Genomic DNA, 13,839 nt, shown 5'->3' on the forward strand with positions numbered 1-13,839 from the left:
AGAACCAAGAGAATGTGTCAGCCCCTTCATTTTGCAGATCTAGCTATGTGTCTACCTGTCTGTCTGTCTCTTTGTCTGCCTGCCTACTTGTCTGTCTGTCTATTTATCTGTCTGTCTAGGCAAGGGTCAGTTTCACACTTGGAAGCTCCAGCCAAATAGGAAATGTCACCAGGAGCAATGCAAACAGGATTATAGGAATCTAGAGAGGGTCACACGACCGTGAATGCCAGTAGCTAAGGTTGGCCCCTGTGATGGGATGGGAACAGAGAGATGGTGATTCCCTAAGTACTCTAATCAAGAATAGCAACACCCCAGATCTTTCTAGCACTTTGCAAAGCCCTAACTCACGAGCATCACTCAGGTCATTCTTATATCACTCTAGACTGCTTTCCAGCTGTGGGGATTGTTGGCATAGTTATACTGGGCACATCCTATAGAAGAACCTTAGGCCCATAGGGATTGACAGTAGAAAGGGCTAGTGAGGTGGCTCATGGAATGAAAGTGAGTTCAATCTCTGGTATCCATGGAAAGGTGGGAGGAGAAAACTGACTCAACAAAGTTGTCCTTTGATATCCATGGATGCACCATGGCACATGCATCATCCCTCCAACATCAAGCATATGTGTGTGTGCACACACAAACACATAACTCTATCATCTATCTATCTATCTATCTATCTATCAATCATCTATATCTATCTATCTGTCATATATATATTATCTGTTTATCTGTTTATGCATCTATCTATCATCTATATCTCTCTGTCATATATATATATATATGTATATATATATATATATAATCTGTTTATGCATCTATCATCTACTTACCTACCTACCTAAATTAATTCTTAGAAGTAACAGGGCCTCCAGGAGACAGCCCAGAAGAAGAAAGCACGGTACTGTGCTGAGATTTGGGCACATGAAAACTGATGGTTGGGATACAGCTGTGCAGTCAAGGAAGATGGTGGGCATTGGAGCTCATTACAGTCTTTTCATTTGTGACATGGACCATCTGTGGGGAGGGTAGAGAGAGGTTAAGAGGAAAGGCCTTGGGAATGGGCAACTATGCGGGGTCAACAACCTAGGTGGGGTTCAAGGCAAGGCCCCAATGCAGGCAGAAATTAGTCAGCTTACCCTCTTGCTGCAGCTGTTCAACCTGTAGCAGTCACATGAATAATTGGATGATCCCGGGAATCCCTGAAGATCACAGAGCTGCCTTTAAGTAAGCACAGTTGGTGACGACTGTGAAGCTGCCTTGAGATCAAAGGAAGTGTGTGATGGAGCTTGCAGCAATCTGGCAGACAGACACAGTAAACACAAGAGGATGGGACCTTCCAGTCAGGAGGACGCATTGCCTAATGGCATAATTCCTTCTATCTAATTTTATTGTTCATCTTTATTTCTGTTATTTTAATATTTTTACTTTAATTTTCATTTCTTAAAAGTTGTTTTTTTAGGTGGCTTACAAATTAGTAAGTTTCCATATTGGGTTTTCTCTTTTGACTGTTTTAAATGTATCCTTTGACAGTTTTGTACACGTTTACAATCAAATTCTTCACACCCCAGGCCCTTCCAATACTTACTCCTCTCACCTTCTTCTCCTTTTCTTTCATTCTTTCTTTTATTTTTTTTTTAAGATAAGTCGTTGAGTCCGACTAGTGGTACTCACATATGCACAGGTGTGGGGGCCATCCACCCAAACATACGACAACCTCTAGGGCCATACTCAAGCAGGATTAATCCACCTCCGTTGCAAATAGCTCCTCAGCTCGGATTAGAGCTGCATGAGCTTTCTCGAGGATGCTGGCTTGTTGACTGGTTTGATCTTGTTCAGATCTTATGCAGGTAACCCCAGCTGCTATGGGTTCATGACTGCAATGACCGTGTCATATCCAGAAAGCATTTCTCAGCACACTTCCTCTCCATCCCTGTTATCCTCTCTTTTCTACGATGTTTCATGAACTTTGGCTCATGTGCGGTGTTGGTGTGTGCTTCCATTTAGGGCCGAAGACTCAACAGTTGCTTATCCTCAGCATTTCAACCAATTCCACGTCTGCATTGACTGTTGCTCACTGTAAAAAGAAGCTTCTCTGACCAAGGTTGAAAGCTACACTAGTCTATGGACATAATTATTTAGAAGGCAGTTTGAAAACACACTTAACAACAATAACAACAAAACAGTAATCGGTTCCTCTCTAGGATCCATAAACTCCTGAACCATATGCTTTTGACTATGTTTGTAATACCAGGCATACATTTCCTCCTCTGAGCAGGCCTCAAATCCCATCCGAGAGTGATGAAGAACCTTCAGGACAGCCATGCCATAATTGCACCACCAGGTGTATCTTGCCTGGCAGGTCAGCATTCATTGTCCACTGTTGGGTGAATTCACTTGATCATTTTTTTTTTTTTCTCCTTCAGCGCTCTATCTCCAGCACCCTGAAAGATAGTCAGCAGGGAAGGAATTTCCATGCCAGTTCCTGTTTGATGCTCTGTGACCCGCAACCAAAGCGTTGTGTCTTTAGCAGTCAGGTCTTGCCATCTAGGGTACTGCTGGGGACTTTCTGGTCAATAACTCATAGAGAGATATCTTATGGCAGGTGCTTATTTTTGGTTAATAACTCATTTCTTCTGAGGAAAGCATTGTCTACCCATTAAGGGAACCTGTGTTCAAACTTCCATTTTTAAATTTACAGACACACACACACACTGAGACAGGGTTTCTCTGTGTAGCCTCGGCTGTCCTAGAACTAGCTCTGCAGGCCAGGCTGGCCTTGAACTCACAGAGATTCATTGCCACTGTCTCCCGATTAAAGGTGTGCACCCCGCTCCAGCTTTTTAATTGTATTTTTAAATTAGCGTACAAATAGTGGGTTTCCACAAAGACTTTTTATAGATCCTTAGTTTTGCTTAGCCGCCTCACCTCCTCCCATCCCTTGTCCCGTCCTTGTTTAAACCATTAACTCCCAGTATTTCCCCTCCCTTTCATAACACGTGCTACACTACTTCCTCTTTAAGGTTCCCCACCCCCTCTTCATTTTCATGTGCCTCTTCTGTTACCTGACCTTTACAGGCGCTCTAAGTTAAACACACAACTCTAAAATTGGCAGCTGAGATCCACACATGTAAGTAAGCATGTGGCATTTGTCCTTCTGGGCCTGAGCTATCTCATTTAGTATAATATTCTCCATTCTCCATCTATTTTTCCTCGAAATTTCTTTAAAAGCATTTAGATCAGAATTTGAAATACATCATTCCGAGATCTTCTGGCCTTTAAAGTTTGAGTTTGAGCTAGTGATCAAACTAATTTGCCTTTAGTCTGACAGACCTGCCTTAGAAATCTTTCAGCTTTATTGTTTTAGGAGCTCTTTGCCTGCAGGCACATGTGAACGTTATGTGTGCACCCGTGTTGCATCCCCTGACAATGGAGTTATGGGTGGTTGTGAGCCACCATGGGGGCTTTGGTCACTGAACCAGGGTCCTCTTCAGGATCAGCAAGTCCTCTTAACCACCGAGCCATCTCTTCAGCTCCCTGAGCCTGCCTTTATGTGTGATTTAGTGTTTATCTTCTGCTGCTTCCAATATACTCTCGTTGTTTCATATACTCAGTGTTGTAATGATGCTATGATGAGGAGATGTTGTTTCTGTTTGCTGTCCTAAATGCCTGTTGTAGCTCTTCCTATCTCTAGGGAATTTTATATTACAATTCTCTTGAAAATATTGTCAGTTCACTTAGAACAAGATTTTTTTTTCTATGCCTGTAACACATAGATTTGGTTTTGTGAGAGTGTTGTGTATATCTTAGAATCCTTGCTGCTACCTTATTCTATACTGGTCCTTGCTTGATTGCTCCAATTCCTTTACCATTTCTTCAAGCTTGGACAGTCTTTTTTCTTGATACAGTCTATTGAGGAAATGTTCCACAGGAGATTTTTTAATTTGACTTATTGGTTTTTACTTTAGATGTTTTTTTTTTCAATATTTCTATATCTTATTGAATTTCTATTTCACTTCTTGTACTGTCCACCTTATTTCATTCAGCTGTTGATTTGTTTCTTCATTCAGGGCTATTTTCTTCTTTGAACACACAAAACATTCTATCCCAGAGTCCTCTGTCTGGGACTTCATTTAACTCACTCTCTAAATGCTATTATCGTTACGTAGTATTAATAAGTTTTGGAGAAGGTGGTGGGGTTCTCTTTAGACAGTCTAATGGTCTGTCTAAAGAAGCTGGCCTTAAAGTTGCTATTTAGCCCAGGTGAGTGTTGTAATCACCACCCTCCTGCCTCAGACTCCTAAATGCTGCGGGTATTTAGGTGTTATGCTACCATGAGAAGGATCTTTAAGGCGGCTCCAGCTCACTCAGTCAAACTGTCTCGTTCATATAGTAGAAAAGGGCCCTGTATTTGTACATAGGACCTTTGCTCTACTTCCCTTTCCCACCAGACAAAAGAGGAACAAAACAAAAACAGTTTAATAAGAACTTGGGAAGATTTGCAGGTGTACTCTAATGTGGCTTCATTCTGCCATCTAGTGGGCGGGAAGAGAAAAGCCAGGCCAGACCAAAATTGTTTTGTCACGATTTCGCTGGCATCGTCATTTTATCAGGTGTTTTCTGATTAGCGTAGGTTAAACCTTTACTAATCCCTTTACTAAGCTGAAGTTTGGAAAGAACTATTCTAAGCCCCAAGGCTCCCAAACCAAGTTCTTCAAGTTCTTCAAGTACTTTGGAGTTTCAAAGCTTAAAGACTGTAGAAGTATTTGCTCTTGATGCTTCTTTTCCTCCTGTCCCCCTCCTTCTATGAAGGAAAGGCTTATTTCCCTTTGAATTTTGAAAGTATAGTTCATGATGGCAGGCAAGACACGGTGGCAGGGATGAAATGGAGCTGTTTAGATTGCATTCACAGCCAGGAAATGGGGAGAGAGAGGAAGCATTCTAGCCTTCCTCTTTCCTGACATTTCCCACATTTTTATTAGTCCCTAGACTAGAAATCGCCTGGAGCCCTTGAGGGTCATGACTTTCCCAATACACTGAGCAAAACTGTAAACAAAACTATTACACTTAAAAAGATTCCAAATCCTCCAGACGGTGGCAGCACACACCTTTAATCCTTCCTGCACTCAGGAGACAGAGACAGGTGGCTCTCTGTTGAATTTGAGGCCGGCCTGGTCTACAAACCAAGTTCCAGGACAGCCAAGGCTACACAGAGAAACTGGGTCCCAAAAACCAAACAAACCAACCAAACAAAATTACAAACCTCTAAAATATTGGCGTAACAAACAAAGTTGAATTGTTAGGGCACGAGACCTGTGTCTTGATCCCTAAGGCCCCTTCCTTAGTGCCCCTAAGAATTCTGTACTTCCCGGGATGAAGGCGTTGGTAGCCAAATCTCTCCCAAATGGTAGGAGAAGCAGCATACTTAGTATCTGGTGATGCATGGGGGATGGCTCTGGCCATTAACAGCACTGGCAGGAGCTGCTTGCCTTCCCCAGCTTCTTGAGGTGCCAGATGCTGTCACATGCGTTTTTTTGTGATCTTCCCATTGTCCAAGTAGAGTTGTCCTCACCTTAGGAATAAGAACAGGGCCTCTTGTCCTTTTGGGGGAGCATCTCAGATGTGTTCATCCCTGCGTGGAGAATTTCAGTGACTGGGCTGTTGGACTCTCATGAGTCTATTTCCTTTCCTGCAGAATTAAATGGAGGAGAGTTGTACGTGGTGGCTCTATGGTCCTTGGCAGCATCTGGGAGACTGAAGCTACTGACCCTGGAGATATGGCTCTTTTCGGTTCATACAGAGAGTAACCAAGGGGTTCTCTCCACCCCTCCACATCTCCTTCACAGATGGTAAGATTGTTAGCCCTACCACATTACTGTAAGGAAATTCTAGGGCCTGAATGCCCCAAAGAGACACTTCCTGGTGTTTTCTGTGGCCACCGCTGGAGGACAGAAGTGAGAGCCAAACCGGAGCTTGTAGCCAATGACATCAGCTTTGGAGAGAGTTTGTTTTTTAAATTAGCTAACTAATTAATTAATTTAGTGATGGAGTCTCATGTAGTTAATGCTGATCTCAAACTCATTGTGTAGTTGAGCATGACCTTGAGCTTTTGATCCTTATGACATCACCTCCCAAGTGCTAGGATTACAGGCACAGGCCACCCATCCAGTTTGTGTGGGACTAGGGGTGGAACCGAGGGCCTTGTAACGCTAGATAACAGTCTAGCAACTGGCCTGTGTCCCCAGGCCCTGCTGTTAATTTTAGCATTAATTTGGAATGTGGTTTATTTGGAATCATTAGGTGACTTAGTTTTAGGTTTTTTCCTAGATGCGGAATTGGTTCATTTGTTAGCCTCCTGACAGTTTCTGGATTGGAGTGGGCCAGCAATAACTGGCAGGTGGGCATGTTGGCTCCTACTTAACAATCTCAGCAGAAGGCTCTCCGGTCAGGTCATCTGGGTCTACATAGAGAGAGCTCTATCTCAACAAACAAACACTAAAACAAAACTCCCCCAAACCATCACCACTGAGAAAACAAAAAGTACCTCGCTTCGCTCGTAAGCGCACCTTTGACTAGGTGGTTCTCTTCAGGTCACTACTGCTGCGCTGAAACCCCATTACCAAAAAGCAACCCAGGAAGGAAAGCGTTTCTTTTGTTTACACTTCCAAATCATTGTTCATCATGGAAGGAAGTCAGGACAGGAACTCAAACAAGGAACCTTGAGGCAGGAGCTGATGATGCAGGGGCCATAGAGGAGTGTTGCTTACTACCTTGCTCCTCAAGACTTGCTCATCCTGCTTTCTTATAGACCCCAGGACAACCAGGCCAGGGCTGGAACCACCCACCGTGGGCTGGGCCCTCCCTCTCAATCCCTAGGAAAGTGCCCTAAGGCTGTATCTTATGGAGGCATTTTCTTAATTGAAGTTCCCTCCTCTCAGATGATTCTGGCTTGTATCAAGTTGACATAAAACTAGCCAGGATAGTGGCCCCCCAAATGGCAGAGATCAGAGTTGGTGAGATGACCCAGCAGGGAAAGCTGCTTGCCACGGTGTCTGACAATCAGAGTTTGAGGTCCTACAATCCACAAGACGGAGGAGAAAAACCCACTCCTGAAAATATTGAAAATTGTACTCTGACTTCTACATACACACACCCACACAGAAACACACACACACACACACACACACACACACACACAAATAAACAATCGAATAAATGTTTTAAAAACTCTGTTGTGATTAAAGGGCAGACCATGAGGGAGGTGCTTCCCATCATTTGCTGTCCACAGAGCAGGTCTGAAAATTTCGTGACCATGAAACTGTGTCTTTCTGTCCCATTCCCTAGCAATAAAGTAATTTTTGTGATAACATATGTTTTAAATTTTTGGACTATTTGCACAGCAAAATAAAATAAAGTTCTCCCCAAATCAATAACCATGGCCTCTTCTCACTCCTTGCAAGTGACATTGCCCCACTGTGACAATAAGAGCTTTTATGTCTCTGCGTTCGCTCACTGGGCACTTGTTCTCAGAGCGCTTCTCTCCTAGGGGAGGTACGGCCTCACGTGAGCAGACAGATGTATGAAGATGAACGAGAGGCCTTTCCTTCTGGAGACAGCTATGGAAACCCAGAATCGCAGCGCAGTGTGACAAATCCCCTGGGGACACTGGGAAGGGATGATGTATGAAATGGATGTAGGCAGGCTTTCTCCAGGCGAAGAGGGAGGATGGGACCTGACGGGACCTGACTTTTGGTAATAGCATGTGCTCAGGGACAGGAGCACAAAGGCACCATGGGTAGCACAGACATGAACGGCTGGCCTGGAATGTGGCCGATGCTGCACCTCATGGTTCTGTGTGCAAGTCTGCAGACAGTGGGAGGCCACTCAGGAGACCGGAGTTCCTGCTTTCCCAACAAGCTTTGGAGACTTCTTTCCCCCCAGCTCCTTCCTTCTCCCACCTGCATGTTTATTTGTCCTCGTCACCTCTTCATCCCTGTTTCCTCACACATCTGTAGAGATGGAGGTACGCTGAGACCAGCCAGCTGTGCGGTGCAGATAAATAGCAACCAGCAGGCGCATAGAGATGAGAGGGCCAGAGGAGTGTTGCTGTGAGAACCTCTTGGGGGGAGTGGAGTGATGGCTTGAACCACACATGCTCTCCTCTGAGCTACATTAAGGAAGCTTTGGAAGACTGGGGTGTAGGGTGTGCCATCCTCAAAGGAAGTTCTTGGGATCTAAAGGGTGAATTACCTAAAAGCCTCTCCTATTAAATGCCGCCCCTCCCTCACTCCCCTCATCAGCTCCAGATGCCCACAGCCTCCTCTTCCACAGGGAAACTGTGGCCCTTCAGACATAATTAAAGAAACGGTTCTATTTCTGGAGACACTGTTTGTCCTTTATGCCCACGTCGCCTCCATCAATCCCAATCAACAGGATCCAACTCAGCTTAAGAATTCACCAGGTCAGGAAAACACAGAGTCCTTTGCTGTGTTAACATGGACACATCTGTCAAGTCAACAGTGTACCCCACACAATCGATGATGACGTATTTTCACAGTTTTTATAATATATACTCACACTGTGTATCTCAATTATATATGTACACACACACACACAACCCCCCCCCCCACATAGTGGGGAGGGAATTACCCACTGGGTACACTGAGGTTTTTCTTTCACCATCATAATAAATTCATCTTCATAATTTATAGGCTGGAATCCTAACATGTAAGGTGGGTCTTTAGGACGGGACAGTGCCCATGTAGATGGCCGAGAGACTCCTTTAGACCTTCCATTATGTGAGAACACAGCAAGTTGCCACAGTCTAGAAAGCAGTCTCTACCCAGATACCATGACCTTTGAATTTCTAGTCCTTTGGTTGGTAATGCAACTTTGTGTTTTGTAAGCTACTCAGTTTACAGTGTATTGTTGCAACAGCCTAAATTGGCTAAGACAGCCCATCTACTTACTCTGTTGAGCACAATGTATCCCCTTTTATGTGACATGCTCCATTAGCGGATATGCTACTTTGGGAGAAAAATCTTCAGGGATTCTGAATATTTATTTGCTTTAGGAAATAACTGCTTGGATCGTTTGTTTTGGCCATTGAATTGCTTACTATAGAAATACAATACAGAATACTTTAAACCTCAGCCTTTCCCTGAATCCATGAAAGTGTCCATGCTTGGTAATGCTTGCAGAAGGCATGGTGCCTGAACCAACCAAGCAGAGAGTCTCTGATGCTCACGTGTCACAGGTAATGTGATTAGGGGAGCCTCTTCAGCACCTGCCATTGCTAGATGTCCCTACGTACTTCATCAAGTGCTCTGAGACACACCCCACTCTGGCCTATTAGACATCTGGCCCTCATCTCTAAGGTCTTGAGCATGATAACCATTCAGAAAGAAGTTGTCTGCTGAGCTGTTGTTGTGGTACATTGTTAAAACAGCTTGTAAATGAGATGAAAAGACAACTCTGTGAATAAAACTTTTGCCATTTTTTCAATTTAAAAAAAAATGAAAAATAACACAGGAAAGTGAGATATAAGTCACTTAAAACTTTTGGAAGAATTATTCTGTTGGGCGGTATACACCAGGGAAGAGTGCTCAGGCATGCGTTCAAGGCAACAGAAAGCCTGCCAGTGACTAACTATGCTGGGTGTTTGTTACCTGAGTTCAGTTCCAAGTCTTTTACAGGGTGGGCTTTCAAGCCAAAAGAACATATCCTGGGCTAAGACACTTCCATTAGCAAGAACAATTTGCCAGAAGCAGAACTACAGAAGCCAAAAAACAAGGTAAGTATACTTAAAGACTGACAGATTCGGTCTTTGTTCTCATATTGGCAGGTGTTGCTGCCTACATGCTGGCTTCTAAGGTCTGAAAGGCGCTTCCATCATGGCTCCAGTTGTGCTAAGGTCTGAGGCCCTCTTAAATCCTGGGAGCTTGTTACAGATCAGACCCTTTACAGCTTTGCAATATTACTGTAAGTAACTTTACTGCTCTCAAGAGGAAGTAGAGAACGTGAAGAAAGCCCCAATTCTGTGCAATTTGGTGTTTTGAATGCATACTAAGTGCTGTGTTGTGCAGAATTTAGATAAAAATCAACCAAATTAACATTCCCAGAGCTTTTCAGAACCAGCCTGAGAACACAAGAAAGCAGTGGTTTTTCTCCTATATCACCCCAAGGAACACACACACACACACACACACACACACACACACACACACACACACAGAGATAGAGATTCTGTCCCATCCCTTCCTTATCATCTCCTCCCCTCTCTGCATTTTTCTCTTATCCTCTCCTGGGTAAGGATGTAGCGCAAGCCTTGCATATAGAGGACAAGAGCTCAACTTCTGAGTTCTACCAGAACCCTTCTATGTTAAAAAAAAAAAATCCCTTTTATCTATCTAACCCTTCGAATGCAAAATTCTTTTCTTTGTACAAAGTCATATGCCATGTATATTAGTAATTGGCTGTAACGAAGACCCAATGATGGGATGCCTTAAACAAAAAAGTGTATTTCTATCTCTCATGACATGTAGGATATATAAGAAGAAATACTCCAGAGTTATTCAGGATTTCTTGGTTTCCTTATCTGCTTTCTCCACCATCCCTGGAACACTGTCTTTACGTGGCTTGTTTCAGTTAGAGTTTCTATTGCTTACATAAAATCCCATGACCAAGCCGGGCATGGTTAGTGCACAACTTTAATCCCAAGCGCTCAGGGAGACAGAGACAGGCGGATCTTTGTGAGTCCGAGGCCAGCTTAGTCTACAAAGCAAGTCCACGACAGCCAAGGCTGCAGAGAGAAACCCTGTCTCAAACAAATGAACAAACACACAAACAAACACAAAGCCATGACCGAAAGCAACTTGGAGAGGAAAGGTTTATTTCAGCTTATAACTCTCAGGCCACTGCAGGAAGTCAGGACAGGAAGTCAAGGCAGGAACCTGGAAGCAGGAACTGAAGCAGAAGCTACGGAGGAGTGCTGCTCAGTGGATTGCTCCTCAGGGCTTGTTATGCCATCCATGAGCACCTGTCTAGAGGTGGACTACCCTCGATGGGCGGGGCCTTCCCACCTCAATCATCAAGCAGGTAAACGCTCCACAGGCTTGCCCACGAGTGCAGTCTGGTGGGAGCATTCCCTCAATTGAGGCTCTCTTCCCAAATGACTCTGACACAGTAGCGAATCAGAGAAATGCAAATCAAAACCGAACTGTGGTTCCATCTTACTCCAGTCGTAAGGTCATATAAACCAAAAACATTTCATAAGAAAACAAGTAAGAATAAATTCTGTCAAGGATGTAGACAAATAGGAACCCTTATACGTGCCGATGGGAATGAAAACTAGTCCATCTTCAGTGGAAATCAGTCTGGAAGGTTCTCAAAAAATGAAAAACTAGACCTGCCACACAGAACCCGACTCAACTACTGCTGGGTATTAACCTGTCAGCATACCACAGGGGTATTTGCGTATTGACATTTACTGCAGCTCTAGTCTGGTGAACAACAACAGAGAATGCGTGAATAGATTGCATACATGCTCGGTAGAGTTTTTTCAGCCCTAAGGAACAGTTAGGTCACGTTGTGTGCAGAAAAATGTATTTAACTGGAGATAATCATCGTGAGTGGAGCCAGACTCAGAAAGACAGATTGTGTTCCCTCACCTGTGGTTCCTGGACTTTATAAACAACATCCTGCACGTGTATATAAAATGAAAACACAAGAGAAAGCATCTAGGGGGACCAGAGCACAACTGGGAAGGGGGAGTCATGAGAAAAGGGAGGGTAGGAGAGCAAGAAAGGGAACATGCTCAAAGAATAACATACACCTGCATGCGGAATTTTAAAAGTGAGGGTGGTCCAGGGACATGGAGTTTCAGTGGGTAAGCCTGAGGTTGTCCATCTAGACCACGCAGGCAAGATCATCCATAGTGTTAGCAGTGGAAGTGGGTGGCTGTTGGCCTGCCTTGGATGAAGACCAACTGTGGATCTGTTTTTGGCTAACACATTGGCTGTTATTTCATTCTTCTATTCTGGTTCCAGGAATAGAGGTCAGGAGTCAATGTAGAACACTCTATCACCAAGTCACACTTCTAAATCAAAGGCATGTTGCCTTTCTTCAATGTCCAAGGATTTGGGGTACTGCAGGATAGACTCACTTTTCCTCCGTTAGTATTATGTCTTAAGATATGATTTTATGCTTAGTTATTGCAGTAAAATTGTCATGACTAAGCAATGACACACAGTAAAACTTAACCACACTAAAGGGAAACTCAGGGTTTTGGGGAAAATCTGGCCTTTTGCTTAAATATCTCCCTTCACACGTAGACAGAGGGTTAAAGTGGGGACATAAGCGCCTGAAGGAAGTGATAAACTTTCTGTGGCTTTTTCATTCTGCACAGGAATACCTCCATCCTGGGTAAAGACCAGCCTCAAGACATGTGTGGTTGAACGTTTTCACTTCTAGTCTCAAGGCGAGTGTTGCTTTCCACAGAAGGCCCTCTGTGGTGGAGGCGGATTCTTCTGGGGCCTCTGCATGACAGGCTTTCACAATGCTTCTGGCTGACCACCAGGCCCAGCAAAGTATTGGTGTGGTTTTGGGGTAAAAGTCCCTTTATCTTGTGCAATTGTTATAATCTGCTGAAACCAGCAACGCTCCTATATGGGGCAGGGGTCCAAAGCTACTCTGGAGTGTAGAACTGAGGAGAGGTGAAGACCATGAGGAGTTAGAGAGGGTATGCCCTTTGTGGTCAAAGAGGTCAGGTTCAAGCCTTGGGTGTGTGTCTCTCTCTCACTCTTACTGGATTCTTCATTGTGTGGAAGACAACCATAGCTATCTCCAAGGGAAGACTGAACATGGCCATTCATTTATTCCTTTATTCAACGTTGCTTCTCATTTACTTTGTTTCTTTTCTTTTTTCCTTTTCCTTCCTTTCTTTTTTTCTAGACCTTTTTTTTTTCTGTGTAGCCTTGGCTGTCCTGGATTCGATTTGTAGACCAGGCTGGCCTTGAACTCACAGCAATCCAACTGCCTCTGCCTCCCTGAGTGCTGGGATTACAGGCATGCCCCACAAAGCCTGGCTGGTTCTTACTTACTTTGTACAAGATACTACTCTAGGGGCTAGGGAAAATAACCTCAAATAGGCAAAGCCCTGATCCAGCATGTTTGCATTCTAATAAGGAGCAAAACACAGCAACATACATACAAAATAAGTAGGAAAACGCTACAACGCGCATGCGCACACACACACACAGACACAAAACAAGTAAGAAAAATGCTATGGTAAAGATAAATAGTGATCTAGCTTTGAGTTACTGTAGATCCTCTCTCCTTTGATTGATACAGTTTGCCTGGGAAACTTCCAGATCCACATATTCATACCTAACAGCTCTTGGAAACAAGCTCATGTCTTTATTCTTCATGACCTAATGTGATTTCTCTACAAACATCTATGTATTAATAGGAAGACAAGATGGAAGATCAGACTTTGACTTTTCCTTCTTGGGGGGCTTGGTGCTGCTGGTCTTATCCACCAGTAAAGGCAAGACTCTTGGGCCCCATGTGGCCAATGGAAAGTGATAGTTGGAGGCAGCAGACGCTTGCCCAGCCTGTGCCTGGGAGCATTCTGCCCCTGAGTGTCTCATTGAAGCTACTGCTGGCATCCAGTGCTCTTGTTTGGAATCACGATTTAATTCATCAGATTTGTGCTCCTTGGCTCTGATCTTTCAAAAATAAGACACGAGTTTGCCGAACGGTCCCAAGGTATTATCTTTCCAACCTCAACCCTTCTAGGAGTAGCTTAGTGGGTAGCGATGTCTAGTGCACACAGCTGGGCTT

The sequence above is a fragment of the Meriones unguiculatus genome, chromosome 17 (assembly GCF_030254825.1).
Source record: "Meriones unguiculatus strain TT.TT164.6M chromosome 17, Bangor_MerUng_6.1, whole genome shotgun sequence".
NCBI classification, from domain to species: Eukaryota; Metazoa; Chordata; class Mammalia; order Rodentia; family Muridae; genus Meriones; species Meriones unguiculatus.